This window comes from Anabrus simplex, chromosome 2 (assembly GCF_040414725.1).
Source record: "Anabrus simplex isolate iqAnaSimp1 chromosome 2, ASM4041472v1, whole genome shotgun sequence".
NCBI lineage: Eukaryota > Metazoa > Arthropoda > Insecta > Orthoptera > Tettigoniidae > Anabrus > Anabrus simplex.
Genome location: NC_090266.1, coordinates 608508370 through 608517519, shown reverse-complemented (window position 1 = coordinate 608517519; position 9150 = coordinate 608508370). Strand labels below are relative to the sequence as shown.

The window sequence follows — 9150 nt, the reverse complement described above, 5'->3', positions numbered from 1 at the left end:
ACATCATATTTAAAATCACACATTCGCACTCAGCTCTGCTCTAATTAGGATCGTGTAGTGAAGTAATATTTCAACGAGCCATTTTTATCTTTATTTTATGTCTATTTGTCCTGATGCTGTTATCACACGAGATTCGGTAGCTTCATTAACGTGACGTTTTTCAGTTGTAATCTCCGTGCGTATTCAATTGTTAGTAGCCACTAACCTTTTTTTTTTTTGTTTGTTTGTATGTAAGCAAAATATTTTGAGGTTATCTCGGAGTGTAGCTTTTATCTCCGAATAAAAGTGACACATGTACCTCTCAGTAAGGTTAGGATTGTAAGTTTTACCCTGTATCAAGTGAAGCTGCAGTGGCTTTCTCCGGTAATAAATACAAGAAACGGGACTGTTCTCTACTTCTGTGAGAGTTATGAAAGGGCTGTTAGACTCTACGTGTACATTTAAGTCTACATTTTATAGTTGTACGTGTTACTTCATGTAACTTCATTACCCTAATATATTTCTTTTTGGTAAGTGTATCTGTAAAATGTTTTATTGTATACTAGAGAATATATGCATTAATTTTCATGCATAGAAATCGTTCAGTGATAAAAGCTCTATATTGTAGTAAGTTACATTTTTTATGTCCGAGTGTTGTGATTTAAAATAATGTCTTTTTGTTGTGGATTCTTCGTTCATTTCTGAGAGACAGTCTACTATAGAATACAGTACATCACATAATTATTTACAATTAAAAAGTACATTTAAACTGAATGCATAGTTATGACCAAAAGTTATTTTTGATGGCTGCATTGCTATTTGAGTGGATTAGACTTATAGAGGTCCTGATTAATTTTTGATCCTTTAACAGTTGTAGGTAGGATTATTCTTCTAGTTGCAGATACATAAATATCTTGAAAAGAAGATCTTGCCAATTTGCATGATGTATGGACAAGAAAATGAAAGCTTTAATTATTTCACTAACAGAGGAATAATAGAATTGTAATATCTTTATTATTATGATAGAAGTTTATTGGACAAGGCAAACAATATAGTGCAAAACACTGTTTGAAATGGCAGTGTTGAAATAAAGTTCTTATACTCTCCTTACCTTTAAACATTTGTGGTAGTGGAAGTAAGTTCTTTCAAGTTTTGACTTAGGTAATCTGTGTTATTTTCAAAGATTTATATCTTTCCAAGTTTCTTTCTTACTGTAGGCTTCCGTTATACTTGCTGATAAGAATGTACAATAGTATTCATAATATATATGAAATATTTAATTTTACGATAATAAGTGTACTTCTAGGTGAAACTAAAGTTGTATGCAGACATTTGATTGCCTTAACAGTAGGAAGGCTGTTATGTTTCTTATGACAATGCCAAGGATGTTAAATTCATAGTTAAAAATCTTTCCACTATGAATATTAAGAGAAAGTCAGTTTGCTATTTAATTCATTTTTCAGGCAGTCTTTTTTAAGTAATGTTCCTCTCATGGAATAAGTTTAATTATAAATACTGGTATTTCTTTTCCATTAATGAATTATTATAAAACATAGGGTAGGGAGGGGTAAATATGAGACACACAGAAGGTGGGGCAAATAAAACACAAGCTTGTTATGAGCACCATTTAGTAGGAAAAAAAAAATGTATTTGATTCACAGCACTCTTTAATATGCATAGAAGCATATCTTACAGTGAAATCATATAAAATAGATTAAATAAATTTGCACCAAATTCATTTTGTATGCAGGAAAACTTTCAAATGTGCTTGCCAAACTTCCCTTGTTATTTTGTATTTGCATAGTTGGCTGGTCGGTATTCATGCTGAAAGGCATCTATACGGTATTAATTTATCTTTGGAGTGCTACCAAGTTAATGATAAAAAGTGCTGTTTCCAGATTTCCCGTTCAGTTTGAAAAGTAAATAATCAAAAGTGGAGGGGGAAGACAGTTCAGGTAAGAGTCAGCGCAGATATTCAGAATCCTAGGCCTATATTGGTACTAGTGAAACTTCTGTAGAGCAATATTGTTTTCCACAGCCTGTTTCCAATCATTCGTCCGGGTCAGGAATGGAATGAATAAATGAACCCCACCATCTAGCGGCGAGGATAGGGATTGTGCCGGCTGCCAAAGCCTGTCTCACTCCTCTGGGGCGATGATTAATGAATGACAGATGAAATGAAATGAAATGAAATTGGAGAGTGTTGCTGGAATGAAATATGATGGGGAAAACTGGAGTACCCGGAGAAAAAATCCTGTTCCGCCTTTGCTTTGTCCAGCACAAATCTCACGTGGAGTGACCGGGATTTGAACTACGGAACCCAGCGGTGAGAGGCAGGCGCGCTGCAGTCTGAGCCACGGAGGCTCTCACAGCCTGTTGATGTATTTGAAAAATAATGTTTGCAGGTTATCGACAATGTTTGTTTTCAATATTTTCTTGAACTGTCAATTGTCATAAATTAGTGCCTAAAACACATCAGCCGATTATTTACTTCTTGTAAAAATTGACTTTTATTGGAGAAAATTAAAAAAATTTCAGCACATTATACTAAATGAAACTTACTCTGTGTCATTTTTGCACTCCTATTGCTCTAGGTCTTGCCGGTCTGAGTGGCTCAGACAGTTGAGGCGCTGGCCTTCTGACCCCAACTTGGCAGGTTCGATCCTGGCTCAGTCGGGTGGTATTTGAAGGTGCTCAAATACATCAGCCTCGTGTCGGTAGATTTACTGGCACGTAAAAGAACTCCTGAGGGACCGAATTCCGGCACCTCGGCGTCTCCAAAAACCGTAAAAGAGTAGTTAGTGGGACGTAAAGCAAATAGCATTATTATTATTATTCTAGCTCTTTTTTGTGTGGAGATATAATGCTGTCTTTTATTTGCCCCACACTGTCTTCTTTTTACCCCAATTTTTGGGTAAAAAAAAGACACAGTTTTATTTTTTTTACAAAGAAGTAGGCTATATACACTGGAGCAAAATTGCATTTAAAATTTAATTCAGCATGCCATTTAACATCATTTTTAATTACTTACAATAATTTAAATATGTTTTTTTGTATTCCAAAAAATGAAAGTTTTGATTTTGTCTCATATTTACCCCTCCCTACCCTATGCATGTTTGTTTCAGTAACCAAACCTCTTAACAAACCTTGTATGCAATAGTTTTTTAAATAAATCGAATATATAGAAAATATTATTTTACTTATTATGATATATCCGCTGTTAACTATGTAACTTAATGCGTTTAAATCTATGCTCTAGGATCAACAGCTCTGTAGTTCTGAGACTGTAGGCTGAATATTGCCAGTATTAATACTGTATTTCTTCTAAGTCCAAACTCACAGACACTAAGAAGACTCTTCGTTTGGTAATAAGTAGTAGCAGCTAGGGATATGATGGTATAATTTTTCAACTTACAGGTCTTGTTATATATTTGAAAATGGTAGTACTGCAATAGTTTGGGATACAATGATATAATGATTTATAGGTTTTGATATATTGAAATAGATTTGAAAAGTTTGATGAGCAAGATATCTGTACTGAGAACCTCATATATGACTGCAGTGACATTACCTGTTTATAAATATGACATATTTATTAATGGGAGAAGAGCGCACAATGTGCATGAAATAATACATAATATCACTCAGAGCAGAGCTCTCTTAACGACACTAGTCTTTCAGTACAAAGAAGAGCATGATATCTGTCACAATATTTTTTGCAATGTTGGCTGCTTCAAATATCTAGGCATAACATTACAGACGCAAGGGAAAACTTTCACCCTTCACATCAAAGATAATGTATTGTATTGAACAGGTGAACGTCATCTTCAATACGGAACCAAAATGAGAATAGTAACTTGTAACTTGTAAAGATAAGGTAGTCGGAGCTATCAGGGCCATGCAAGATATCAGCAAATTACGTGACTTGTCAATAGAGATGGCATTGAAACTTTTCAAAGCGAAGTTGTCCCTGTCATAACGTATGGTCTCGGTCTTATTTGGGATAATCCCAGTAAGAGTAATTTAAAAGATCTGGAGAAAGTTGAAGCCAACTACTTAAAGAAAGTGCTATGCTCGTCAAAATACATTCCATCACAACTCACTTATGAGCTAGTTCGGGAATATTGCTTCATAGAAGATCTGAGATCAACTTTACAACTGCCATCGACGGAACATTATTCCCAACTGCTCCTAGAGCTCCAGCAAAAGAAGAAAGAAATCCCTTTAGATTTCTACTCCACGGCAGCAATGACATCCACAGAGTGCAAAGGTCCCGGCTACGAAATTCGTCACACCATAACGCGCTTTGCGATCCACGGTTTTCATCACAAGATCTGCGCAACGAAAGTGTATCATCACCCAGGTATGGATTGCATATGTGTCCTATGCAAAAGACGTATATGAGGTGCCAAGTTTGGGTCAGAAGGTTAGCGCCTCAACTGTCTGAGCCACTCGGCCTGGCAAGATTTAATGTAATTGTAACTAATTTTTAAGGAATACTGTCAATTCCCATGATTTGTGATTACCTCAAATGTTCTAATGATGTAAAATATAGCTTGATAGAAAAACTGGTGCCAGGGGTGAGTTTACAAATGCTTAAAACTTAAGAAACCATGTAGTTACGATGTAGAGCAAAAGGTCCTTATAATTTCAGTCCGCTGGTATTTGAAGGTGCTCAAATACGTCAGCCTTGTATCGGTAGATTTACTGGCACATAAAAGAACTCCTGCGGGACAAAATTTTGGCACCTTGGCGTCTCCGAAAACTGTAAAAGTAGTTAGTGGGACGTGAAGCAAATAACATTATTATTATTATTCTAGCTCTTTTTTGTGTGGAGATATAATGCTGTCTTTTATTTGCCCCACACTGTCTTCTTTTTACCCCAATTGTTGGGTAAAAAAAAAATACACATTTTATTTTTTTTTACAAAGAAGTAGGCTATATACACTGGAGCAAAATTGCATTTAAAATTTAATTCAGCATGCCATTTAACATCATTTTTAATTACTTACAATAATTTAAATATGTTTTTTTGTATTCCAAAAAATGAAAGTTTTGATTTTGTCTCATATTTACCCCTCCCTACCCTATGCATGTTTGTTTCAGTAACCAAACCTCTTAACAAACCTTGTATGCAATAGTTTTTCAAATAAATCGAATATATAGAAAATATTATTTTACTTATTATGATATATCCGCTGTTAACTATGTAACTTAATGCGTTTAAATCTATGCTCTAGGATCAACAGCTCTGTAGTTCTGAGACTGTAGGCTGAATATTGCCAGTATTAATACTGTATTTCTTCTAAGTCCAAACTCACAGACACTAAGAAGACTCTTCGTTTGGTAATAAGTAGTAGCAGCTAGGGATATGATGGTATAATTTTTCAACTTACAGGTCTTGTTATATATTTGAAAATGGTAGTACTGCAATAGTTTGGGATACAATGATATAATGATTTATAGGTTTTGATATATTGAAATAGATTTGAAAAGTTTGATGAGCAAGATATCTGTACTGAGAACCTCATATATGACTGCAGTGACATTACCTGTTTATAAATATGACATATTTATTAATGGGAGAAGAGCGCACAATGTGCATGAAATAATACATAATATCACTCAGAGCAGAGCTCTCTTAACGACACTAGTCTTTCAGTACAAAGAAGAGCATGATATCTGTCACAATATTTTTTGCAATGTTAGCTGCTTCAAATATCTAGGCATAACATTACAGACGCAAGGGAAAACTTTCACCCTTCACATCAAAGATAATGTATTGTATTGAACAGGTGAACGTCATCTTCAATACGGAACCAAAATGAGAATAGTAACTTGTAACTTGTAAAGATAAGGTAGTCGGAGCTATCAGGGCCATGCAAGATATCAGCAAATTACGTGACTTGTCAGTAGAGATGGCATTGAAACTTTTCAAAGCGAAGTTGTCCCTGTCATAACGTATGGTCTCGGTCTTATATGGGATAATCCCAGTAAGAGTAATTTAAAAGATCTGGAGAAAGTTGAAGCCAACTACTTAAAGAAAGTGCTATGCTCGTCAAAATACATTCCATCACAACTCACTTATGAGCTAGTTCGGGAATATTGCTTCATAGAAGATCTGAGATCAACTTTACAACTGCCATCGACGGAACATTATTCCCAACTGCTCCTAGAGCTCCAGCAAAAGAAGAAAGAAATCCCTTTAGATTTCTACTCCACGGCAGCAATGACATCCACAGAGTGCAAAGGTCCCGGCTACGAAATTCGTCACACCATAACGCGCTTTGCGATCCACGGTTTTCATCACAAGATCTGCGCAACGAAAGTGTATCATCACCCAGGTATGGATTGCATATGTGTCCTATGCAAAAGACGTATATGAGGTGCCAAGTTTGGGTCAGAAGGTTAGCGCCTCAACTGTCTGAGCCACTCGGCCTGGCAAGATTTAATGTAATTGTAACTAATTTTTAAGGAATACTGTCAATTCCCATGATTTGTGATTACCTCAAATGTTCTAATGATGTAAAATATAGCTTGATAGAAAAACTGGTGCCAGGGGTGAGTTTACAAATGCTTAAAACTTAAGAAACCATGTAGTTACGATGTAGAGCAAAAGGTCCTTATAATTTCAGTCCGCTGGTATTTGAAGGTGCTCAAATACGTCAGCCTTGTATCGGTAGATTTACTGGCACATAAAAGAACTCCTGCGGGACAAAATTTTGGCACCTTGGTGTCTCCGAAAACTGTAAAAGTAGTTAGTGGGACGTGAAGCAAATAACATTATTATTACATTAAAAATTTATTATTATTATTATTATTATTATTATTATTATTATTATTATTTAAAGCCTACTTAATTTTGCTGGAAGAAGATGATAGTGCCTTTTTGTGTGCAACATATAGCTAAGGGGTCTGTTTACCATTTGTTAATAGTGTACAGTATTGTTAGTATAAGCTAAAATCTCCCCAAGTAAGTATGTCCACTGTTAACTATGTAACTTAATGCGTTTAAATCTATGCCCTAGGATCAACAGCTCTGTAGTTCTCAAACTGTAGGCTGAATATTGCCAGTATTAATACTGGTATGAAATTAGCTAGATTTGTTTGTATTAAAAAAAAAAAAATTCTACAAGTGAATGGACCACTAAGGATCACGCTACAACTTCATTTCTTTCTCTTTGTGCAGAGTTTTCTCTGTGTCCAATATTCCTTCATGCATTCGCTGGCCTGCGTCCGTTGTTCATCTGTCCAGGCTCTTCCAGTCCTCTTAGTTCTTCCTGCGGCTTGAACACCTTCCATATTCTTCACTGTGTTTCTAAACTATTCCTTTCTAACAGCTGGATTTCCGAGATGCTCAACCTTTCCATATCCTTCTTCGTTTCCTTAATCCATGCTGTAGTAGTGGTCTTTTTTTTCCAGAAGTAATCAAATATCTGTTTGGTAAGTCTATTTGCGTTCATTCTGTACAGATGTCCAAGAAACGCCAGCCTCCTTTTCTTCATGGTCTCTGAGATTCTTTCCACCTTCTAGTAAACTTCTTTGTTGCTCCAAAGTTTCCATCCGCTTTCAGTTCGGACAGCTCCCATAATTTTTCTGAGGATTCTTCTTTCCAGGACCTCTAGCTTCTTCAGCTTGTAGTTCATGGCCAGGCATTCACTGGCATACCGGCATTCTGCTTTGACCACAGTGTTGTAATGTTCTAATTTGGAATTCCAAGATAAGCCCTTCTTATTGTAGATTTCTTTTTGTCAAGCCGTATGCCCTCTCCATTTCTGAGATCCGATTTTCCACTGCAGCTTTTTCTAGTCCATTCTCCTGTATCGTCTCACCAAGGTACTTGAACTTCTTGACCCTTTTTATCCGTCCTATCTCTGTTTCCAGGAATTTTGGTCCATCTTTGATGTTCATCATGAATTTGGCTTTTTCTACTGAGATCCTCAGTCCTGTTAGGCTGGCGATTCTTTCCAAGAGGTTAATCTGGATGGTTGTGACCTCTGGACGTCAGCAAAAGCCAAGCAGTTGACTTTAATCCCTCCTGATTTTCTCCATAGACAGATCGGTTTTATCCCTTGATGTTCAAGTTCTGAGTTCCATATTCTCACTATCTTTTCTAGGACACAATTGAATAGGAGTGGCGATAGTCCATCACCTTGCCTCATGGCAGTCTTGACTTCAAATGATTGAGAGAGATGCTGGAAGAAATTGACCTATTATCATCATCATCATCATCATCATCATCATCATTAAAGCAATGCAGAAAGCCAGCTTAGAAAGTTAGTTATGAGTCATTCCATGACAACTGACCTTGTATGTAAGAATAAAATAAACATAAATATATATTCCATAAAAATTGAATAAAATAAATTAAAATAAATTTACTTAAAATATTCCAGTGGAAATGGATATAAAGCATTTTAAGAATCTACATGGTACCATAAACAGCACAGTTAAACTTGGTTAATTGATTCATAATTTCAACCGTAGTTTATTACCTATATTTGCTGTACTGGTTTCTGTAAAATACATTTTCAAACAGAACTGCCATTGTTGTATGTTGATTAGCTATACTAGGGGAGCTTTTATGCCACATCGTAATTGAATTAAAGTATTAATTTTTTAATTATTATTACTGTATTAACATTATTGATGATGATGCTTATTTAAAAGGGCTTAATCGCCATGCGGTTAGGAGTGCGCAGCTGTGAGCTTGCATCCAGGAGATAGTGGGTTTGAGCCTCACTGTCGGCAGCCCTGAAGATGGTTTTCTGTGGTTTCCCATTTTCACACCAGGCAAATGCTGTACCTTAATTAAGGCCATGGCCGCTTCCTTTCCATTCCTAGGCCTTTCCTATCTCATCGTTGCCATAAGACCTATCTGTATCGGTGCGACGTAAAACAAATAGCAAAAAAAAAAGGGGGCTTAATCAATCAATCAGTCATTACTGATCTGAATTTGGGTCATTCCATGAAAACAGGGACATAGATACAGAATACTTTTTTAATATTTTCTGGTAGATACTGGGTGAAATTAGGTTGGCGAAACTTCAAAATACAATGGGAAAGTATCAGAATTCGATACATCGCGTATGTTTTTGTTATATTTGCGCCAAAAATTGTCGCATGCTTATGAGATCTGAGATGGCTAAATAGTGCTGTGATCTTATGCCA

At 36.0% G+C, this 9150-nt stretch overlaps 1 protein-coding gene across 1 annotated transcript in view; it reads left to right on the top strand.

Moving 5' to 3' along the window:
• The first annotated feature begins 272 nt into the window (after window positions 1-272).
• The window catches only part of alpha-Man-IIa (alpha-mannosidase 2), a 355439-nt gene continuing 346561 nt past the window's right edge, over window positions 273-9150 (top strand). The window contains exon 1 of the mRNA XM_067139236.2: window positions 273-509. The gene's annotated coding sequence lies outside the window, so the exon portion shown is untranslated. The remainder of the gene's footprint in view (window positions 510-9150) is intronic.